The following is a 23,399-nucleotide window of genomic DNA, read 5'->3' as shown; positions in this document are numbered from 1 at the left end:
TTGAAATTTTAACACACTCTTTGTTTAGGCATGCCATATGGTGGGATTCATTTTTGTACGAATCCGATGTCAACTTCCTGTTTATCCGTGCGTCTGTCCGTACCATACATAACATATTTTGGTCGTAGTTTTCTCAGCAACTACTCATTGCAGATGCTTGAAATTTTAACACAATCTTTGTTTAGGCATGCTATATAATAGGATTCATTTTTGGAACAAATCCGATGTCAACTTCCTGTTTATCCGTGCGTCTGTCCGTACCATACATAATAAATTTTGGTCATAGTTTTCTCAGCAACTACTCATCGCAGATGCTTGAAATTTTTTCTTTGTTTAGGCATGCCATATGTTGGGATTCAGTTTTTACAAATCCGATGTCAATTTCCTGATTATCACTGTGTTTGTCCATAACTGAACTTGTGTATTCACATCAGAGCGGGGGTATTATTAGTGAGCATTGGCTCACAGACTTCTTGTTTTTAATTTGTAAACGATGTGTACGCATCTGCGTATTTGCGTATAAGCAGCTACGCACCTGTCAGAATACATGCAAGTAAAATTAAGATACTCAAATCTTAACAGCCTTCAAACTTTCACACCATTGTACTGTTAAAAATTCAAAGTATTAGTTATCTAGAAAATTTATTTAATAAAAACAGCCTTTCAAATTCAAAGACAAGCTGTGAAGGGATATCTGAGCAGGTGCAAAATATTTCAAACAGTCCACAGTTCAAAAACAGTTCTTCTGGATGAAATCAATTCTGAAAACAAAATGAAATACCATTATGGAAGGTTCATTGGTGTTTTAAAAAAGTGATGCTCAAAACAATGCATTGAGTAACATGGAGAGCATAATTGTACATGACTCTACTGTTTTTATTATCAAAACATTTCAATAAGCTTGCTAGGAATATGTATGGTTTAGAGCTTATATGGAGCATACCTTTTTATTTTATTGGTGGAAACACTTGCTGCCTGAATGAATTGTTCAAATTGTTTGGGAGTAGCTACAACACAATATATATGTAATGAGTGAAAAACATAATGATTACTATTGTAGAATGAAATGATATTGCATTGTACAAAACAAACCATGCTATACTATATTTTCTGAAATTCATAAAATAAATGGAAACAAACTTTTGATACAAAACTTTTCTGGAAAATTGAAACCTATATGACATTTGCAAAAGTAGAATTGGTAGCTATACTTAATTTAAGTAAAAAAAAATCAATATACTAGAGATAACATTTAATTCTTTCACCTATACAACATTAAAAAAAATATTTAACACTGGCATACTATAAAATTAATGTGAAATGCTTTAGTGTGATCATACCCAGTGGAGAAATTGATGCATTTACTTTGATAGTTCTAGCTGATGTAAATGCCAGTTTTAACCAGTTCTGTGACAGCTACAATGAGAAAAGAATTATACATATAAACAGTACATAAATACATGTATATACATATATGACTGACTTAATGTACATGTAGTCAGACAAATGAAAATTCAAACATTTTATCTTCAATAATGTAGAAATTCTACAAATTTACAGCCTAGTGATACAGATAGTAAAATTTCTATGATGAATTTAAAATATAAAGCACTGGTAAAAACTGAAATCTTAAAATTAACATATTTTTGATTGCCAGAGGTATAAATTAAAATTTATAGGGTCTTATACTCTTGTATGTACAGTGCACATACATTGTACACTGTGCAGTTTGACTTCACAAATACACTTTAAGTGTGACTGCATCTAAATTATACTATTTGATATCATGACGTGCTGTGCTTATATTATGTTACATGTTTGTACATGTATGCCAAAGGACAACATCATTGCATGTTTAAAAGTGTGCAACTTTCATAATGTGTGTGTTTTTGTGTGTGTGTGGGTGAGGGGGTACACACAAGGCACTGCATTGCAGTTTGTGACGGACTGTAACAATACATCTTATTGTACATGTTCAAGGTTATTTTACATCGATGTAAAGAATAGTATGTCAACATGTTAATGCCTATGCACATACACACCTTAGTGAACAGAAAGGGACCTAGGGAGGTAGTGCGGATCGTCTCAGTTTTCCATGATTTCCCGAAATAACATCATCATCTTCTCATCAAAAAGATAAACAAGGCCCAGGTCTCTCATTTTATCCCTTTTCTCTTTAAAGATTGCCTGATTGTTGCATTTATCCACTGCATATCTCAGCTGCTGTCGCCACGTTTTTAGATGTAAACGACAGTCCGTGTCACCGAGTGCAAGCGCTTGGCTGAAGCCGAATGCAGCCAAACGACACAATAAGAAGAGAATTATTTCGAAGACGTGTTGTTACTATATAAGAGAAAATCACTAATGTTTATTTATTTATACCTGAAAATACAGACATTCATTACAAATTCTCGCAATCATCATTAAATAGCTTTTTTGAGCTCTATTTCCTTATATGGATCTATCTAGGCGGAGCAACTGTCATGACGTCAAAGCTCATTATGACCTCATTACCATATTATCTTCATGTGTAGCCTTAACTGTACTGCGAAGGCAAAGCATCAGGGCAGCAGTATCACTGAAATGTAAGTTTAGTATGAATGTTTTCTTAAATACATTCACGAGATATTACTTTGTTAGAACCTTGTGCCATGGAATACATCAAACGTTTTACTAAAATTAATGATATTCACTAGGAATCATAATTCTGGTACAAATTTTGTATAATTTGATAATCTGTGTTGGCTTAAGCTTTCTAACTTACATTATTCGCTGTAGACTGAGCTGCTACACACTAAAACATTTGTCAAATATTGCCTTAAATCACATCAATTCAGTGTAATACTATTTTGAATAGGAAGAGCAATATTTATTATTTATTTTACTACTGATGATTACTCATTCACAGGCACTTAATAACTTTAGTACTTAATCTTCATTTCCAAAACTGTTCTGATACTATGATCACATTGCCCTCGGTGATTTTTTTTTTTACCCTTTGCAAGGTTTTCCCCAAGAATTGCAATAGCAGGGTTCTCACATATTTGTCGATAATGTTAAACACTAAGCTGTCAACAACATGCGCTCACCATATATTACGATTGAATGTCTATCTTTGGTTTAAAGGGAAGTGTGAAATTGGGTCAACTAATACAGTATTTCTACGATGTTATCCCATTTTGTTCATTTGGTAGTTGAATTGGGAACTTTTAGTCTCAAAATTTGGAAAAATTCATGTTTTTTGACAGTGGGAATTATACCGTTTATTGGTACAAGTTATATAAGGAAAAAAAACATTGGTATTGCTTTTAATGTTTTTAAAAGCACTGACCACATCCATTTCTGTCAAGTACTTATTTTAAAAATATCTCAACTTTTGGATTATCTGAATGAAATTGCACAATATCCATTCGTTTTATAAAACATTCCTCCAAACTCCGTCTTCCACTCCTGATCAGTAAATCTTAAGAAAGTAAGGCCAGAAGGTGATGCTTTTACGTCATAAAGCTGGATAATCACAAATATACCCCATTTGTTTACCACAAGAAATGAAGTACAGTCTTACAATAACAAGATATATGATATTTCAGATGATTCACAGAAAGTCAGCATAAATGCTATTGTCTGGATTATTGGAGCATCTGAAGAAGCTGTAAAATCAAAAGTGTTAGCAAGAGTCCCTGATGATTGTGCCAGAATACTTGGGTTATCATCCATGTTGCTTGGTTATTGGAGTTCCAGCTGAAATAACCAATAATGTTAATGTTCAAGATGGAATCACAAATGGTGCGTCATGCGCAGTAAAACTCTGATTATCGTGTGGAAGGATACACAAGGTGTAGCATCATTTGGGTGTAATTTGATGATGACAACAGTGGGAAGGAGTTGCGCAAGGAATATGCAAGGCTATTCAAAAGTGAAATTGAGAAAACATGGACACCAATATTAGAAATAACAAGGCAGTTTAAAACTCAGATGAATGGTACATATTATGTAAAACGAAGACAGTTTTCTTTAAGGTTAGGAGCCCCCAAAACTATTCACAAAGTGCAAGGCTCAACTATGAAATCGGCGGTTATAAATTTTGGAACTAGAAACATTGACCATATGCATTATGTGGGACTCAGTAGGGTACCCATATTGAGAACTTACACATCACTTGTTTGAATGAAAAAAGATATCATTGTCACTAGCTGTGTTGGAAGAGATGAACCGGCTTAAAAATGAGGGAAAGGTCAAAGTGTGCATTGACAATTTCGGAGGAAAGGACCATCATTTAACAGTTTTAACATCATTTAACATAAGATCGCTTCATCAGCACAAGGAGGATTTGGAAAAGGAATTTAACCTTATGGCTTCGGATGTATTAACAATATCTGAGACAGGACTTATTGAAACTGATGATGCTGATACATTTTTTTATGCCAGGATATACAATGTATAGGTTTGACTCTCCACAACATTGCGCACCCAACGGCCATCACATGGTTTTGATTTTTATGTTAAGGAATCAATAACTGTAAAGAAAATCATCAAAAGAAGAGAACAGAATGTTCAATTCTTTTCCTTGGATATTGAAATTCGCAGTGGAAAGTCAATGTTATTGTTGTTCTTGTATATTCCACCAAAGACAGATTTGACAACAGTGAAAAACATGCCTCGCAATATGTTTCAAGACTGTTTAATAGATGCTGATCCTGTAGTATTGACTGGGGACTTCAATATTGACAATCTATCACCACAAACAGGAAATATCAAATTTATGTCTGAATTAAATCTTAAATACCTGCCAACAGGATCTACAACTGACTATAGATCTCCACTTAATCACATATATGCAAACGTTCTACAATTGAAATAAATATACCAAGTTCTTAGAAACTTGTCCATGTTGTGCACTGATTAAGTCTTAAACTACACACCCTGATTAGAATGCTAACACTCTATTTAAGTGATTCTCGTTTAAGGATGGGCACAGACTTGGGATGCTTACACTTTATTATATTGTCATATGAATAGACAGTATCAGTTTAGCTGTATTTACTTAAGCTTGAAGATCATAGTAATAGTTCACTCTTCATACAATTTTTTCACATCCATTTAAATTTTTATGACAGCAATATTTAGGGTAATTTTTTTCTTTCAAAAAATTGAACATTAAGAATATTTAGATTTCATTAACAATTAAAGTAAGATATGGGATGAGGACTTCCTGTAACATAAACAAATTCATGCATTTTTTAATTACAGATGTTGACAGTAGCAAAACTGAGAGAAAGCAAGGGAAATAAACCTTACTCCCAACCACTTAAAGTGAAGGTGTGTGTAGTTGGAACCATTCAGAAATATCAAACATACAATGGGGAAAAAAGGAGTACGTCACAGTTAGACTGGCTGATCCCACAGATGCCGTGAAGGGTACTGTGTATGACATCACAAAACTGAAGACCCTGAGTTCAGGTAACACTGTGATTGTTATGAACTATATCTTTAAAAATGACAGTGAACCCACAGTTATCATCACAATATTCTTTAATAAATTGGTGTTTATTGACCTGCTTTTTATTTAAAATTATCCTTGATTGTTTCAGGAGTGTGAGCCACCAGTTGCAAAAGTGCAGGGTTCTGCTATTGCATTTGAGAAAACAGCACTCCACATCTCACTCCTAATAAACGTAAAGGATGACTATGCAACATATGATGTGCCACTTGGTATGATGGCCAAAGCCTTAGATTGCCCCATCAAAGACTTGGAAGGTGAAATTGAGAAGAAGCTTCCACTCCATTGCTGTTTTGTGTTCAAAGACTCGACAGTTGAAAAGATCATCTCCATCAATAAATCTAAATAAATGCACTCCCTGTCCTATCCATAGAGATCTTCCTTTTCCAACCCTTGTGTAACTTTTTGATGTTCCTGTATCCCTGTATTTTCATTTGTTTACAACACATGGACAACTTGTCATTAATTGCCTTTCATTTGATACTTGTACTAAGAGTTAATAAGGAAGTTCATTTGATTTTTTAAAGGGGGGTGTATTCTACCAGAATTTTGACTTCCCTCAAATAGGTAAACCAGCCTCAGAAGTGTTCAGAGGTGGATTTTTTTTTTATAATGAAGACCTTTACCTCATTATTTCCCTTGTAAGTGTGTACTGAATATGACTGTTCTGGCAAGAGCAAAATCACTGATACAAAGAGATTTATAGAATTCCTGCCTGAGCTTTAACTTTGTAATTGAGCAGCATTGGAAGGTCTTGCTTACTTAAAAATGATATGTCCTGCAGGTATGTCATGATCTTTACCCAAGGTCATTCTAGAAAGCAGAACTTTGTATTGGACAATCATTGAATATTCATATTTAGTACAAAATGAGACTGTTTCATAACCTTCATTCAAGTTCATTGTGACGAATTCAAATCACTGGTAAATTAAAAAAAACATGACGGTTCTAGAATATCCTAGTGGAAAAACATTAGATATCTATATTTCACTAAATGATAACTTATAACAAAAAATGATGTGTCATTTTTTTAACCAAAGTATTTTTTGACAAGCCCACATTTACATACTTTTTAAAAAATATGCAACAAAACTGGTGGTGTTCATTTTATGAACTCTCTTAAATTACATTTAGTTTACATCTGCTATTCAGATTATAATGTTTCCTAAGCATTTTATTAATTCAAATTGAAGGTTACACAAATGTTTATGAGTTATAAATAATGTCATCTGACAAATTTCCTTTCATTTCTTTTAATCTGTCATTTTCAACCCCAAACGTCACCTCGTTTCAGTACTTTCAGTACTTTGATTTATTTGTAACAACTACGAAGTGAATATTGTACACTTTTTAACAATACATGTATATCTTATGAAATTCTTAATCCAGCAGATGTTAAATAAACAAGAAATATTTGTAACTTCATACGTGATGCATTTAATATAAGAAAATCTGTGTGACTATATATTTGTTTACTGTATGTATGACTTGTGCCACATGTGATTTTTGTCAAATTGAATAACATAAAAAAAGGTAAGGTCGCCTTACGAATATTTATCGTACGTTTTGATAATACGGTTCACTACTCACTAATGCTAATTTGTTCTTGGACTGGCTCGTGAAGTGCGAAGTAATATTCCACGTCATTGTTCAAAACAATCTTATTAAGTTGAATTTTGAGTCTTACCATCTGTCTCATTCTTTGGTGATATGTAGTTGGCGTTTGTGGCCCCAACTGACTGTTGAGGACTCGAAGTCAGAGAATCAGGATGTCACTGATTAGGGCATTTTAGATATCATACCTTATTTTGAGTGATTTTCATTTCTGTCGGGAAATTGCCAGTGCATGTCATCTCAAGTTCCAGGCTTCCTGCAAGGTTAACGCTAGATGGTACAATGTACAGGTAGGCGAACACGAGTTATCGTTCATAGTACGAGTTATCGTTCATTATGTAGATCTATTCCTTCGTACGTGGAATATTCGACATGTGTTAAAATACATACATACGGAAATAAATGAAATATTCTTAATTAATATTAATATTCACAGGTAATTTACATTTACTTCACTGGCAATTTACAATTGGTAATTATATATTAAGTCGGACAGGTAAAAGTAGAAATACTAATCCATATAAACAATGTATCCATTTGAATTAATCATCAAATATGGATAAATTGATGACAAGCGTGGATTTATTCAAATTCAAAATAAAATTCGTTGAACTATATTATTACATATATTTTTTTTCAATATTCATTTGTATTTCGATTGATGCAATGTTTATGTGTATTAGGAATATAAAATCAGCAGGGGGGGGGTGTTATTATCCCCTGCAAACAGGCACGTATCGTTACAAATGAACATTTAAAAAAACATATGTCTAGAGGCTGCTTTAAGATCCCGCCCCCATTTTTACAGCCAATCCAACCCTGCTGACCTATGCTCGGCACTTAGGTCCATTGAGCAGTGAGGGATCTTTTTCGTGCCAGCACCTAGTGGGATACGGGACCTCGGTTTATAACGTCTCATCCGAAGGACCGGTCTCCACGTCCCGCAGTGGACCAATTCGAACCCGCGACGTAAGTATCAACTCCTTACTCCGCGACTCCAGAGAAGACGCTCTTACAACTGCCCCATGCAGGCGACGATTCCATAATTGAAAGATGGATTTTTTTTTTAAATCGACTCAAGTTGTAAGATAGAAATTACCGTAGTATTATTTTTCTTTATTTTAATAATATACTCATACCTAAACTACTTCTGAGAAATATGCCTATATAAGTAAAGAAACATTTTCTATCTTCTTTTGATTTCAAAAGTTTTTTTATTTTATTTTACCTGAATGTCTTACTTAGCGCCAAGATTTTATTTTCACACAAAACTCACGGTTTACCGAGGTATATCCGAACGCAATACAGCAAGACATTTGTTAATCTATCAACTTATATTCCTCGTCATTTGCTACTCCCAACTTTTCTAGCTCATGTACATTTCACACTAGGTGATTTCGAGCTATTTTTTCCCTCGAAAGTACAAATATATATATTTCTAAACAATGCACCTAATTTCTCTACCTATTTTTGACAGGTATCAGATTAATGTTAGACATTTGTTTGTTTGTTTAACGCCCCTTCAAGATTGTTAACTTATATTGAGACACCAGCATTTACCGGTGGAGGGCTGCAAATTTAGACCTGAACTTGGCACTCAGGGCCTTTTTAGCAGTGAGGGATTTTTTTTCTTCTACCGCGACTCGGGACTCCTGTTTATATACCGTATCGTCCGAAGAACCAATCTCTACGTCCCGTGAAGTGAATGGAACTCGTGACGAAAGGATCAACTCCTTTCTCCACGACTCAAGACTTAGTCGCTCTAACCACTGCGCCACACGGGCGACAATTTAAACTGATGTTATAGATGTCATTATCCCCAAATCCCAAAATTATGTATCATCTGAGAGTACCTCATAAAATACGCTTAACCTACATCGCACAAACATAGGGATACTGTCTTGATCCCAGATGGTTTTTTCCAAGCTATCCGTACCTTTAACAGTTTAAACCAGCTAAAAACTAGCATAATATACACTATTCACCTATATATTTTGGACAGTCCAAGATTAATTTAGATGGCAGATATATACTAGATTTCAGATAATTTCTCTTATCTACGCAGTTATGAAGCATCGTTTTTGAAAGGGGGGGCCAGAGAAAAAAAAAATTACTTACCTGAAAAAGTTGACGAGCAGATATAAAAAAAAAAGGAAAATTGCCCAAACTCGAAAAATCCTATTTCGTGTGGGGGGGGGGGGGGTGTATAATTACAACATCTTACAGTACCAAATTTTATTGATACAATACTACATCATCCGTATTTGACCTTTACTGTAACAAAAAAGTGGGGGGGGGGAGGAGGGCAACTGGCCTTTCAAAGAACATTTTCAATAGAAAGAAGTTATGTTTGGAAAAAAAAACCTGCCCCCCCCCCCCCCGCGTTCCTACGTGCCTCCTACGTTAGTTTGTATATGTTTCAGCTAATATTCCTGCAAAAAAGGCTAATATTCTTAAAGACCTATGACAGTCAAATGGTTAATCAAACATAAAGACATTACGCTTTCTCAAAATGTTTCTCCCATGCATCTACGTAGAATGTGCATGTCGAATTCATTTTAGCATATCCTGGAAAAATTACGATCTGAAATCCAAGATAAGTATACGCTTCTAATCAAAATACTTTTGCTTTTTACAAGACTAACATGAAAATATAGCCCTGATCGCAGATAATTGTAGCTTGTACCAGCTTAAAAAACTGTACAATATTCACCATTTCTCTACGTACTCTGGATGGAAACAATATTAATTTTATTTAAGAAAATAACCTTGATCCCAGACCTTTTTTGTCACCTACCTCTAGTTTCATCAAACTAATAGTCCAAGACAATACCCTACCTTCTATGGAGAGTCAAAAAAAATTTAACCTGAAGATATGTCCCTGATCTCAGAGCTTTCTCCCACCTACCTGTACTTTGTACCAGATAAAATCCCTGTTAAATATGCGCCACAATCCTACCTGCAATTGATACATACAGAATATATTTGGTATTGATAATATTACCTTGATCTCGAAGGGTTTCCTCAACCTACCTGTAGCTTGTACCAGTTAATAGTCCAGGTCAAAACTCGGTAATACCCTACCTTCTATTGAATGTCAAAAGTTAAAACTTACGTCAAGATATATCCCTGATCTCAGAGCTTTCTCTCACCTACCTGTACTTTGTACCAGATAATATCCCTGTAAAATATACACCACAATCCTACCTGCCATTGATACATGCAGAATATATTTGGTATTGATAATATTACCCTCATCTCGAAGGGTTTCCCCAACCTACCTGTAGCCTGTACCAGTTAATAGTTCAGGTCAAAATTCGGTAATACTCTACCTTCTAAGGAAAGTCAAAAGTTAAAACTTACGTCAAGATATGTCCCTGATCTCAGAGCTTTCTCCCACCTACCTGTACTTTGTACCAGATAAAATCCCTGTTAAATATGGGCCACAATCCTACCTGCAATTGATACATACAGAATATACTTGGTATTGATAATATTACCCTCATCTCGAAGGGTTTCGTCAACCTACCTGTAGCTTGTACCAGCTAACAGTCCAGGTCAAAACTCGGTAATACCCTACCTTCTATGGAAAGTAACTTGATAAATTTTACATGAAGATATGTCCCTGACCTCAGAGCTTTCTCCCACCTACCTGTACTTTGTACCAAATAAAATCCCTGTTAAATATGCGCCACAATCCTACCTGCCATTGATACATGCAGAATATATTTGGTATTGATAATATTACCCTCATCTCGAAGGGTTTCCCCAACCTACCTGTAGCCTGTACCAGTTAATAGTTCAGGTCAAAATTCGGTAATACTCTACCTTCTAAGGAAAGTCAAAAGTTAAAACTTACGTCAAGATATGTCCCTGATCTCAGAGCTTTCTCCCACCTACCTGTACTTTGTACCAGATAAAATCCCTGTTAAATATGCGCCACAATCCTACCTGCAATTGATACATACAGAATATACTTGGTATTGATAATATTACCCTCATCTCGAAGGGTTTCCTCAACCTACCTGTAGCTTGTTCCAGCTAACAGTCCAGGTCAAAACTCGGTAATACCCTACCTTCTATGGAAAGTAACTTGATAAATTTTACATGAAGATATGTCCCTGACCTCAGAGCTTTCTCCCACCTACCTGTACTTTGTACCAAATAAAATCCCTGTTAAATATGCGCCACAATCCTACCTGCCATTGATACATGCAGAATATATTTGGTATTGATAATATTACCCTCATCTCGAAGGGTTTCCTCAACCTACCTGTAGCTTGTACCAGTTAATAGTTTAGGTCAAAATTCGGTAATACTCTACCTTCTAAGGAAAGTCAAAAGTTAAAACTTACGTCAAGATATGTCCCTGATCTCAGAGCTTTCTCCCACCTACCTGTACTTTGTACCAGATAAAATCCCTGTTAAATATGCGCCACAATCCTATTTGCCATTGATACATGCAGAATATATTTGGTATTGACAATATTACCCTGATTTCGAAGGGTTTCCCCAACCTACCTGTAGTTTGTACCAGCTAATAGTCCAGGTCAAAACTCGGTAATACCCTACCTTCTATGGAAAGTAACTTGATAAATTTTACATGAAGATATGTCCCTGACCTCAGAGCTTTCTCCCACCTACCTGTACTTTGTACCAAATAAAATCCCTGTTAAATATGCGCCACAATCCTACCTGCCATTGATACATACAGAATATATTTGGTATTGATAATATTACCCTCATCTCGAAGGGTTTCCCCAACCTACCTGTAGCTTGTACCAGTTAATAGTTCAGGTCAAAATTCGGTAATACTCTACCTTCTAAGGAAAGTCAAAAGTTAAAACTTAAGTCAAGATATGTCCCTGACCTCAGAGCTTTCTCCCACCTACCTGTACTTTGTACCAGATAAAATCCCTGTTAAATATGCGCCACAATCCTATTTGCCATTGATACATGCAGAATATATTTGGCATTGACAATATTACCCTGATTTCGAAGGGTTTCCCCAACCTACCTGTAGTTTGTACCAGCTAATAGTCCAGGTCAAAACTCGGTAATACCCTACCTTCTATGGAAAGTAACTTGATAAATTTTACATGAAGATATGTCCCTGACCTCAGAGCTTTCTCCCACCTACCTGTACTTTGTACCAAATAAAATCCCTGTTAAATATGCGCCACAATCCTACCTGCAATTGATACATACAGAATATATTTGGTATTGATAATATTACCCTCATTTCGAAAGGTTTCCTCAACCTACCTGTAGCTTGTACCAGCTAATAGTCCAGGTCCAACCTCGGAAATACCCTACCTTCTATGGAAAGTCACTAGATAAATTTTACATGAAGATATGTCCCTGATGTCAGAGCTTTCTCCCACCTACCTGTACTTTGTACCAGATAATATCCCTGTTAAATATACGCCACAATCCTACCTTGCCATCAAAAGATGCAGAATATATTTGGTATTGAAAAGATCATCCTGTTCTCGAAAGATTTCCTAAACCTACCTGTAGCTTGTACCAGCTGATAGTCTAGGTCAATACTCAGTAATGTCCTACCTTTTTTTGGAGAGTCACAAAATAAATAAATTAAAGTGCATATTACATCGAAAATGGTGTATGCCTATTTACGATTCGTATTCAGTTTAATGTAGTTTTAATGTAGTATACATGTACACTAAGATCACAGGTCTTTAGATCGCTTATAAAAAATTGAGGTGTTCAATAAATAAAGGTATGGAAGTATTGGAACTAGTTACATAGAGTATGCACTTTTGCCAATAAAATACCTTTAAATCAAATGCTTTACAATTTTACTTTCTATCCATATCTAATTCATATATAAACAATCTTCATAACAACCAAAGTTCATTCCGAAATCCCGTGTACTTTCCGATATATTCTGAAACCAATTTAAGAATTCACCTTAGTTTTTTACTCGACATCATCTGGGGCCTTTGAAAAGTTACACTAACTGTTAACGGGAACGACGGGATAAATTTTCCCCGGAATTTATTCTATATCCCGGTGTGCTTGAGATAAAAGATACCACGGAGTCTGACACATCTGTTTCATATTTGGATATTTTAGTTAATGGTTATCTAACAACCAAGCTTTCTGATAAACGTTATGACTTTAACTTTTCAATCGTCAACTTCCCTTACTTATGCAGCAATATCCTTCATCACCTCTATACGAACTTTATATCTCTCAGTTGATTCGATACGCAAGAGCATGCTCTACGTATGTACAATTTCTAAAACGAGGTAAATTATTGACAAACATGTTGATGAAACAAGAATTTCAACAGTCTCGGTTAAAGTCGTCATTTCGTAAGTTCTATGGTCGATACATTGACCTTGTCAGCAAATACAATTTATCATTGAGTCAAATGCTGACTGATGTTTTTCATACTAATTGTTAGTTCATCATTTACACACTGAATTGACGATGGATTTTCCGTTATTTCCCGATCATGACAAGGAGCACACGGCGTGTGTGACCGGTCGGCAAGGGATGCCCACCCCTCCATGGCACCTGATCCCACCTCTGATGTTTCGGATGTCCGTGTTTGCTCTGCTCCTATTTTGTATTGTTTATTGGACTTTTGAGTTTGAATACTGTTCATTATTTCCATATATTTCATACTCAATGAATATTTGCATTCGAGCTCTACAAATTTTCTTTTTTTTTTTGATCGTATGATCTTGCTTAGTCACAAAGAACATTTTAGCGCTCTTATTTAAAAAAAAAATTGAAAAGTATATTATACATTCTGGGAAAATTCGTTCAATCTTAGCTCTTTTTATATTCATAAACAACATGGCGGTGCAGTTGTTGATGCAGTCGTTTTCTAATTTTTTTTTTCGCGAAAGGAATTATTACGGACTTAACCTTATGATATGGAATAAGAAAAATCAACTTTAAAATGTTGAAAGATTGTGCAAGTACTATGCATCTCTTCGTTGCACTTCAAACACCGTCTGTATACATTTGTGAATGACCAGGGGCCCAATTCAAGCTAATTTCGAGTAAAAAAAGTGGTCAATTTTCAAATTGATTATAGAATATCTCGGGAAGTACATGTATATAGAACTTCGAAATGAACTTTGGTAGTAATAAAAATTGTTCATATATCAGTAAATTTAAATAGAAAGGGAAATTTTAGAGCTTTTGATTAAAAAGTATTTTATTAGCGAAATAGGGTACACAGTGTAAGGAATTCCATACCTTTATATTTTTTATACACCCCGATTTTTTTTAAATCGGATTAAAGCGATCCAAAGGTCTGTGATTAAGATATATTGAAATCAGACCAAAACTGTAGGAGGAGTAGGACTTTGAAAAATTGTTTATAGACAGAGGGACGAATGACAGACACCTTACTTTTGAATAATCTCTTCTCGTCTTTGAGAAGTAGAGCTAAAAATGACAAATGCTCAGGTCATAAGTAATCTTTGAGTGAAATATAGACAACAATGTTTTTCCATTAGAGAACAATTTTTGTTCATGAAACACTGATGCTCCGTATGATAGCTTTTGGAGAGGTTAAAGTTTCTCAAATGCAAGTCAAACTTTAAGGTCAAGAGATGAACAATGTTGTTACCCAAAGAAAGGATTTGTTCTCAATGAATATACTTGTGAAATATGAAAGCCCAAAACACTAACCATTATAAAATTACGGCCAATGTTTTTAAATGTGGATCAGACTCAAAGTTCAAGGTCAAAAGGTCATTAATATTTTTATATCCTTGGAAAGACCTTATAATTAATACATGTGAAGTATGAAAATCTTAACATCTACAAAAGTTACGATTACGCTTAAAGACTGGTAAATTCTTGCAAAATTGAGGTCAAGAGGTCAAATATAAGGTAGAACCATAGCTTTGACCAATCAAATGTTAAAGGTGCTTAGACACAGATTTGAACTTAATATTTTCTCAAATTTTCTGTATAATATCACGACTTATATATTGCAATACTTTTCACACGAAAATATAATTAAAAACTTATTTTATCTGAAAATTATTGGAACTACGAATATCGGGACGCGTTTGATTAACACATCTTTGCACTTACACAAATTTTAACTTTATCCTTAATATTTAAGAAAAGAAGCGATTTTGTTATGTATAAATGAAAAATATTACATCTATAATCCAGAAAATTCAGAGTAGAAATGTTCGAAAGCAAAACCATCTCACCAGTATTGTCAGTCCGTGCTCTATGATGTGTACAGAGTTAAACAAACTGAACACACCCGTGAAACGTAAACTGTTTTTGTAAACAGGGCACGAGCTCTGTAATTGTTAATGTATACGATTCACCGGGTGTGTTCAATTGTTAAACTCTGCACACACCACTGAGCACGGACTTACAATACTGTGAGTGGATTTTGCTTTCGAACATTTCTACTCTGAATTTTCTGGGTTATAGTTTTAATATTTTTCATTTATACGCAATAAAATTGCCACTTTTCTTAAGTATTAAGAATAAAATTAAAAAATGTGAAAGCACAAGAATGTGCAAATCCAACGCGTCCAGAAAATAGACGTTTTAATAACTCCGAGATGAAATAAGATTTTTATTATATTTTAGTATGAAATGCTACAGCAACATACAAGTCATGAAATTATACAGAAAATTTGAAAAAATATTAACTTCAAATCTGTGTCCAAGCACCTTTAAGGACAATGTTAAAGTTTTTGCGACCAAATGGTCAAACAGACAGACAAAAGGACAGACAAGACAAAAATTATATACCCATGAATCTTCCATTACGAGGGCATAATCATGGATCTTAAATGAATTTTACTTTTTTCTGTCACTGACACTGAATATCTAGGCAAGATCATAATATACTTTTAGCTTTCATATATTCTTTGTTTGAAGTTTCAACCTCCAAAACCATTCATACCACTTTTAGCAGTGACCTTGACGAAATGATCTCGAGTCACTCCACAAAACATAAGTATTATTTTTGTGAAGAATGAACTTCCAATGTTTTATAAATCTGTTATGGATTAAACATTTCTGCAATTGACCCTGAACTTGCAAAAATGACCTTTGGTTAGATATTTGTGTTATGTATCAATTTCATAAGCCCCCGTTTGAGAGTTATAGACAGAATAAAATTAAAAAAACTATTTGCCAGTGACCCTTAACTTGCTAGAATATAACTCAGTCATGATTTTTACATACTCTTAGATCAGATCGGCAGGGGATGCTCACTCCTTCATGGTACCTGATCCGATCCCACCTCTGATGTTTAAGAGGTCCGTGTTTGCTCTGCTCCTGAATTGTGTTGTTTTAATGGACTTTTGAGCTTGAATATTGTTCATTATTTCTGTATATTTCATGCAGCTTGAATACTGTTCGTTATTTCTATATATTTCATGCAATATAAGAAATAAGTATAGCCTTAATGTTTTCCATTACCAGGTATGTTAAAGACAGTAGTAAATTTTTTTTCTATAATTGACTTTGAACTCGATCAAATGTCTTTAGGTGAAGATCATGACACAACTTCAGGTCATAAGAAATCTGTGTATGAAGTAAGAAACTCCAATATTTCTGGACATAGAAGTTCCAGACCAGCCGAAAATTTTAAACATATAGCTTTTCTGTGAATGACCTTGATATTACCAGAATAACCTTGTGTTAAGGTTAAGACACTCGGGTTATAAACAATCGCTGTACAAGGTATGAGCAATATCTTGGACAAAATTTCAAGAACAGAACGGGAAAGGTTATTCCAACATCTCACTAAACTTCGATTGTGGGGAGTACTAGTATTACAATATAAATATTACATAAAACATGTCCAATTGATTCTACTTCTTATGCCCCCGGATCGAAAGATCCCGGGGGTATATTGTTTTTGTCCTGTCTGTCTGTCTGTTTGTCTGTTTATCTGTTTGTCTCTCTGTCTGTCTGTCTGTTGTCAACTTTAACCTAGCCCATAACTATTGAATGGGTAGGGCTATGGCTTTCATATTTCACAGGTGTATTCTTTGTGACAAGACCTTTCTTTGGGTACCACCAAATTTGACCTCTTGACCTTGACCTTGGAGTTTGACCTACTTTTACAAAAAAATACCACACTTTAACCTTGGCCATAACTTTTGAACAGGTGGAGGTAGAGCTTTCATAATTCATATGTGTATTTTAGCTGGTATAAATATTTTTGACCTTGACCTAAGAGTTTGGCCCACTTTTTAAAAACTTTAACCTTGGTCATAACTTTTGAACAGTTAGAACTAGGGCTTTCATATTTCACAGGTGTATTCCTTGTAACAAGACCTTCCTTTGGGTGCCAACACTTTTGACCTTGACCTTTGGAGTTTGACATGAATTCGAGAGAATTCAACCCTCGCCATAAGCTGCCATACGGGGGCGTCAGTGTTTCACAAACGCATCTTGTTTTTAAATTTTCTTTTCAATCTCTGTCCTGACAGTTGTTTCTGTTACTTTACATTTTTTAAGAGCAGCTCTATATGCGAGGCAGGTTAAGAGTGCTACTACCAAGACAATTGCCTCTTTCATCAACACATGAGTCAGGTATTGCAGCCCCATTCTACCAAAAATTTATTTATCATTCAACATAAATTTTACCATATGATGATTGCTTATTTTATTATAAAGTATACTGCATAAACTACAACAAGTAATACGTACATTTATATTTAAACCTTTGGAATAAGTGAAACGGTTTATAATTCAGACTTATTTGTAACAATTAATAAAATTATTTTAAGTATTGCATTGGAATACAGGACGTGTTTTTGTGAAACACTATGCCCCCGATGGTAACACAATTCTGGAGTGGGACGTAGACTGAAGTGGTATACACTTATAAGATGTTTTAAGGGTTTCAAATGTACGTCAAAGGTCACAGTTGAGGTCACATGATCAAAAATATCTGTACCAACGGAAAGGTCTTGTCATAATGAACACTCATGTCAAATATTAAAGCCTTACCCTTGACAGCGCAATAGTTATGTGCTAAGATAAAGTTGACAACAGACAAACAAACAGAGAGAAAGACAGACAGGACAAAAACAATATACCCCCGGGATCTTTCGATCAGGGGGCATAAAATCCTGATTGTCCTTCTTTGTTTAGTATTTCTTTAATCACTAAAACAATGTATTAATTTTGGCCTTAATAATTCCCAGTAGGTGCAATTCAATGTAGCACAAGATACAAATAGGTAAACGTACAGAGGATACTCAAGGAGTAAGTTATCCATTTCAGCATTTAATAATCCTTGAGATGTAAATGTAGCCTGCTTTACATATTCCTGCAAGAAATTGCAAATTAGGAAGAAATATTCTTATGTTATGGGTGTTTGATAAAATTTACAATTTAAATGAAAGATCATGGGAACAGGATAGAAGTACATTTTTAAAAAAAAAACCCAGGTATGGGTTTGAAGCATTTGAAATGCTTATCAAGAATGTCACCAAGGTGGAGTGTAGTCTATAAAATGAAAATTACAATATTAATTATACATGCAGCAATTTAGCTCATTGAGCATAAACTAGACATCCCCTTATTAACTACTAGTAGTTCAAAAGATGACGTATTATCAGTAAAATAGAGAAATGCCTGACAACTGATCATCAACAAAAACAATAGAACTTCCATTGAACATTAAATTTTACCCAAGTGAAGTTTTGAGCAAATATGAGTTGTTCTTTGTTTCCATGATCTATTATATACAATACAAATCATAACAATCATTACATATGCAACGCTTCTTTACATGCAATGAACTTTACATGGGAATTTATAATTAAAATGTAGCTATGACAAGATTAGCCAATTGATTATGGCAGATGACCTTTCCAAGCCCTCCAGCAGAACAGCAAAACATGAAAGAGATTTAAATAACTGGATGCTCAGTCCTAGCACTTCCTTTTAATAGACTTGTCACATTGAATTTTTTAAATGGTTTGATACATTTAAACATTTCAAAAGGTAATATGTCAATCACAGGAGCAGTTTAAACAAAATGTCAAACAAAATTATCATCGATGTAGGTGTTGCTTTTAGCAACGCACCTCCCCTTTAACTGTGAGCAAAAATGTTTTGTACTTTCTGGTCCCTGAATAATAACAGGTACTGAAAGTACATAAAAGGAGAAGCTGCAACATGACTGCATTGTCTGCATACATGTCGAAGACAAACAAAAGAGGATGACCAATCTTGCACCCCTTTAAGAAACACCCCTTACTTATGAGGTTATTTGTATTTTGACATGAAGAGTTCATTGTTAAAGTTGGATATAAACAATTTTATTTAAAGAATTTATTTGTAAACTAAATGTACTGTGAGCACTGAGCTCACAAAATGATACCCCGCGCCTCAGGTACATGTAGGTTTATAATGGCAAAATCTATGTTATGCTATGGGAGACCTAAGTGTCTGATCAAAAATTAAGATAAGAGGTGCACAATGGCATTATGTATTAAAGAATCTGTGAAAGTATCATTAAATTTTATTCAGTGGTATAGGAGGAGTTGCGGATAAGAAATGGGTACCCCTCATTTTAATAGAAAGAATGGCAGTGTTTTGCCAAATGCACCCCTACTAATGTTATTGTCCCCCGCTTTCACGAAAGCGAGGGGACATTAAATCTCATTTGTCTGTCAGTCTGTCCGTCCCTCACAAAAACTTTAACCTGTTCATATCTTTTGAATGAGAAGAGATAGGGCTTTCATTTTGAACATGTGTATTACCTGTGACAAGGCCTTTCTAAATACACTATGTTTTTTGACCTCGTGACCTTGACCTTGAAGTTTGACCTACTTTTCAAAAACATATACCTTGGTCATGACTTGAATGAGAATAGATAGGGCTTTCATATTAAAGCTGAGTATTGCTTGTGACAAGACCTTTATAAATACACTATGATTTTTGACCCCTGGACCTTGCAGTTTGACCTACTTTTAAAAAATTTAAACATTACTTTGAATAGGCTATAACTTTTGATTTATATTACCTGTGAGAAGACATTTCTAAATACACTATGGTTTTTGATCTCGTGACCTTGACCTTGAAGTTTGACCTACTTTTCAAAAATGTTAATTTTTCTTATAACTTCTGATTGAGAAGAGACCGGCCTTTCATATTTGAACTCTGCATTACCTGTGACTAGGTATCTCCGAGCATGCTATGATTTCTGACCCCTTGATCTTGACCTTCACGATTGACCTAATTTTCAAAAAGTTCAACTTTGGTGATAACTTCTGAACGATATGCCATAAATAATGACTCCTCACCCACAAAGACACCGAAAGCGGGGGACCACAATTCTTTGAATTTGCTTGTTGTGACTTAAATTCAAGACACATGGTGTAGGTTGACCCATTCATAGGTTATTTAGGGTAGAACCGGTTTTATAAATAAAATTGGCAGTAAACAGAAGATTGCTATAGTCTGTTTTCTAAGAGCACTGCGATCAGGGACATATCTTGATGTAAGTTTTAACTTTTGACTTTCCATAGAAGGTAGGGTATTACCGAGTTTTGACCTGGACTATTAGCTGGTACAAGCTACAGGTAGGTTGGGGAAACCCTTCGAAATCAGGGTAATATTTTCAATACCAAATTTATTCTGCATGTATCAATGGCAGGTAGGATTGTGGTGTATATTTAACAGGGATATCATCTGGTACAAAGTACAGGTAGGTGGGAGAAAGCTCTGAGATCAGGGACATATCTTGATGTAAGTTTTAACTTTTGACTATCCATAGAAGGTAGAGTATTACCGAGTTTTGACCTGGACTATTAGCTGGTACAAGCTACAGGTAGGTTGAGGAAACCCTTCGAGATCACGGTAATATTATCAATACCAAATATATTCTGCATGTATCAATGGCAGGTAGGATTGTGGTGTATATTTAACAGGGATATTATCTGGTACAAAGTACAGGTAGGTGGGAGAAAGCACTGAGATCAGGGACATATCTTGATGTAAGTTTTAACTTTTGACTTTCCATAGAAGGTAGGGTGATACCGAGTTTTGACCTGGACTATTAGCTGGTACAAGCTACAGGTAGGTTGGGGAAACCCTTCGAGATCACGGTAATATTATCAATACCAAATATATTCTGCATGTATCAATGGCAGGTAGCATTGTGGTGTATATTTAACAGGGATATTATCTGGTACAAAGTACAGGTAGGTGGGAGAAAGCACTGAGATCAGGGACATATCTTGATGTAAGTTTGAACTTTTGACTTTCCATAGAAGGTAGGGTATTATCGAGCTTTGACCTGGACTATTAGCTGGTACAAGCTACAGGTAGGTTGAGGAAACCCTTCGAAATCACGGTAATATTATCAATACCAAATATATTCTGCATGTATCAATTGCAGGTAGGATTGTGGTGTATATTTAACAGGGATATTATCTGGTACAAAGTACAGGAAGGTGGGAGAAAGCACTGAGATCAGGGACATATCTTGATGTAAGTTTTAACTTTTGACTTTCCATAGAAGGTAGGGTGATATCGAGTTTTGACCTGGACTATTAGCTGGTACAAGCTACAGGTAGGTTGAGGAAACCCTTCGAGATCACGGTAATATTATCAATACCAAATATATTCTGCATGTATCAATGGCAGGTAGGATTGTGGTGTATATTTAACAGGGATATTATCTGGTACAAAGTACAGGAAGGTGAGCGAAAGCACTGAGATCCGGGATATATCTTGATGTAAGTTTTAACTTTTGACTTTCCATAGAAGGTAGAGTATTACCGAGTTTTGACCTGGACTATTAGCTGGTACAAGCTACAGGTAGGTTGAGGAAACCCTTCGAGATCACGGTAATATTATCAATACCAAATATATTCTGCATGTATCAATGGCAGGTAGGATTGTGGTGTATATTTAACAGGGATATTATCTGGTACAAAGTACAGGAAGGTGAGCGAAAGCACTGAGATCCGGGATATATCTTGATGTAAGTTTTAACTTTTGACTTTCCATAGAAGGTAGAGTATTACCGAGTTTTGACCTGGACTATTAGCTGGTACAAGCTACAGGTAGGTTGGGGAAACCCTTCGAGATCACGGTAATATTATCAATACCAAATATATTCTGCATGTATCAATGGCAGGTAGCATTGTGGTGTATATTTAACAGGGATATTATCTGGTACAAAGTACAGGTAGGTGGGAGAAAGCACTGAGATCAGGGACATATCTTGATGTAAGTTTTAACTTTTGACTTTCCATAGAAGGTAGGGTATTATCGAGTTTTGACCTGGACTATTAGCTGGTACAAGCTACAGGTAGGTTGAGGAAACCCTTCGAGATCAAGGTAATATTATTAATACCAAATATATTCTGCATGTATCAATTGCAGGTAGCATTGTGGTGTATATTTAACAGGGATATTATCTGGTACAAAGTACAGGTAGGTGGGAGAAAGCTCTGAGATCAGGGACATATCTTCAGGTTAAATTTATTTTTGACTCTCCATAGAAGGTAGGGTATTGTCTTGGACTATTATTTTGATGAAACTAGAAGTAGGTGACAAAAATGTCTGGAATCAAGGTTATTTTCTTAAATAAAATAAATATTGTTTCCATCCAGAGTACGTAGAGAAATGGTGGATATTGTACAGTTTTTTAAGCTGGTACAAGCTACAGTTATCTGCGATCAGGGCTATATTTTCATGTTAATCTTGTAAAAGCAAAAGTATTTTGATTAGAAGCGTATACTTGGATTTCAGATCGTAATTTTTCCAGGATATGCTAAAATGAATTCGGCATGCACATTCTACGTAGATGCATGGGAGAAACATTTTGAGAGAGCGTAATGTCTTTATGTTGATTAACCATTTGACTGTCATAGGTCTGTAAGAATATTAGCCTTTTTTGTAGGAATATTAGCTGAAACATGTACAAACTAACGTAGGAGGCACGTAGGAACGGGGGGGGGGCAGGTTTTTTTTTTCAAACATAACTTCTTTCTATTGAAAATGTTCTTTGAAAGGCCAGTTGCCCCCCCCCTTTTTTGTCACAGTAAAGGTCAAATATGGATGATGTAGTATTGAATTAATAAAATTTGGTACTGTAAGATGTTGTAATTATACCCCCCCCCTCCCCACGAAATAGGATTTTCGAGTTTGGGCAATTTTCCTTCTTTTTTTATCTGCTTTTCAACTCTTTCAGGTAAGTAATTTTTTTTTCTCTGGCTCCCCCCTTTCAAAAACGATGCTTCATAACTGCGTAGATAAGAGAACTCATCTGAAATCTACTATATAT

At 35.1% G+C, this 23,399-nt stretch overlaps 1 long non-coding RNA gene across 1 annotated transcript; it reads right to left on the bottom strand.

The window, feature by feature from the left end:
- Positions 1 to 680: 680 nt before the first annotated feature.
- Positions 681 to 1,407, bottom strand: LOC133199896 (uncharacterized). Its single transcript, XR_009722864.1, has 3 exons — positions 1,341 to 1,407; positions 944 to 1,007; positions 681 to 761 (listed from the first exon to the last, which is right to left on the bottom strand). It is a non-coding gene; the product is annotated as an uncharacterized LOC133199896 (long non-coding RNA).
- Positions 1,408 to 23,399: the final 21,992 nt, after the last annotated feature.

This window comes from Saccostrea echinata, unplaced genomic scaffold, assembly GCF_033153115.1.
Source record: "Saccostrea echinata isolate AGI-Se365-2 ecotype Australia unplaced genomic scaffold, CSIRO_AGI_Sech_v1 ptg000036l, whole genome shotgun sequence".
Taxonomy (NCBI): Eukaryota; Metazoa; Mollusca; class Bivalvia; order Ostreida; family Ostreidae; genus Saccostrea; species Saccostrea echinata.
Note: the sequence above shows the minus strand (reverse complement) of the source record. Positions and strands in the feature narration are given on the sequence as shown.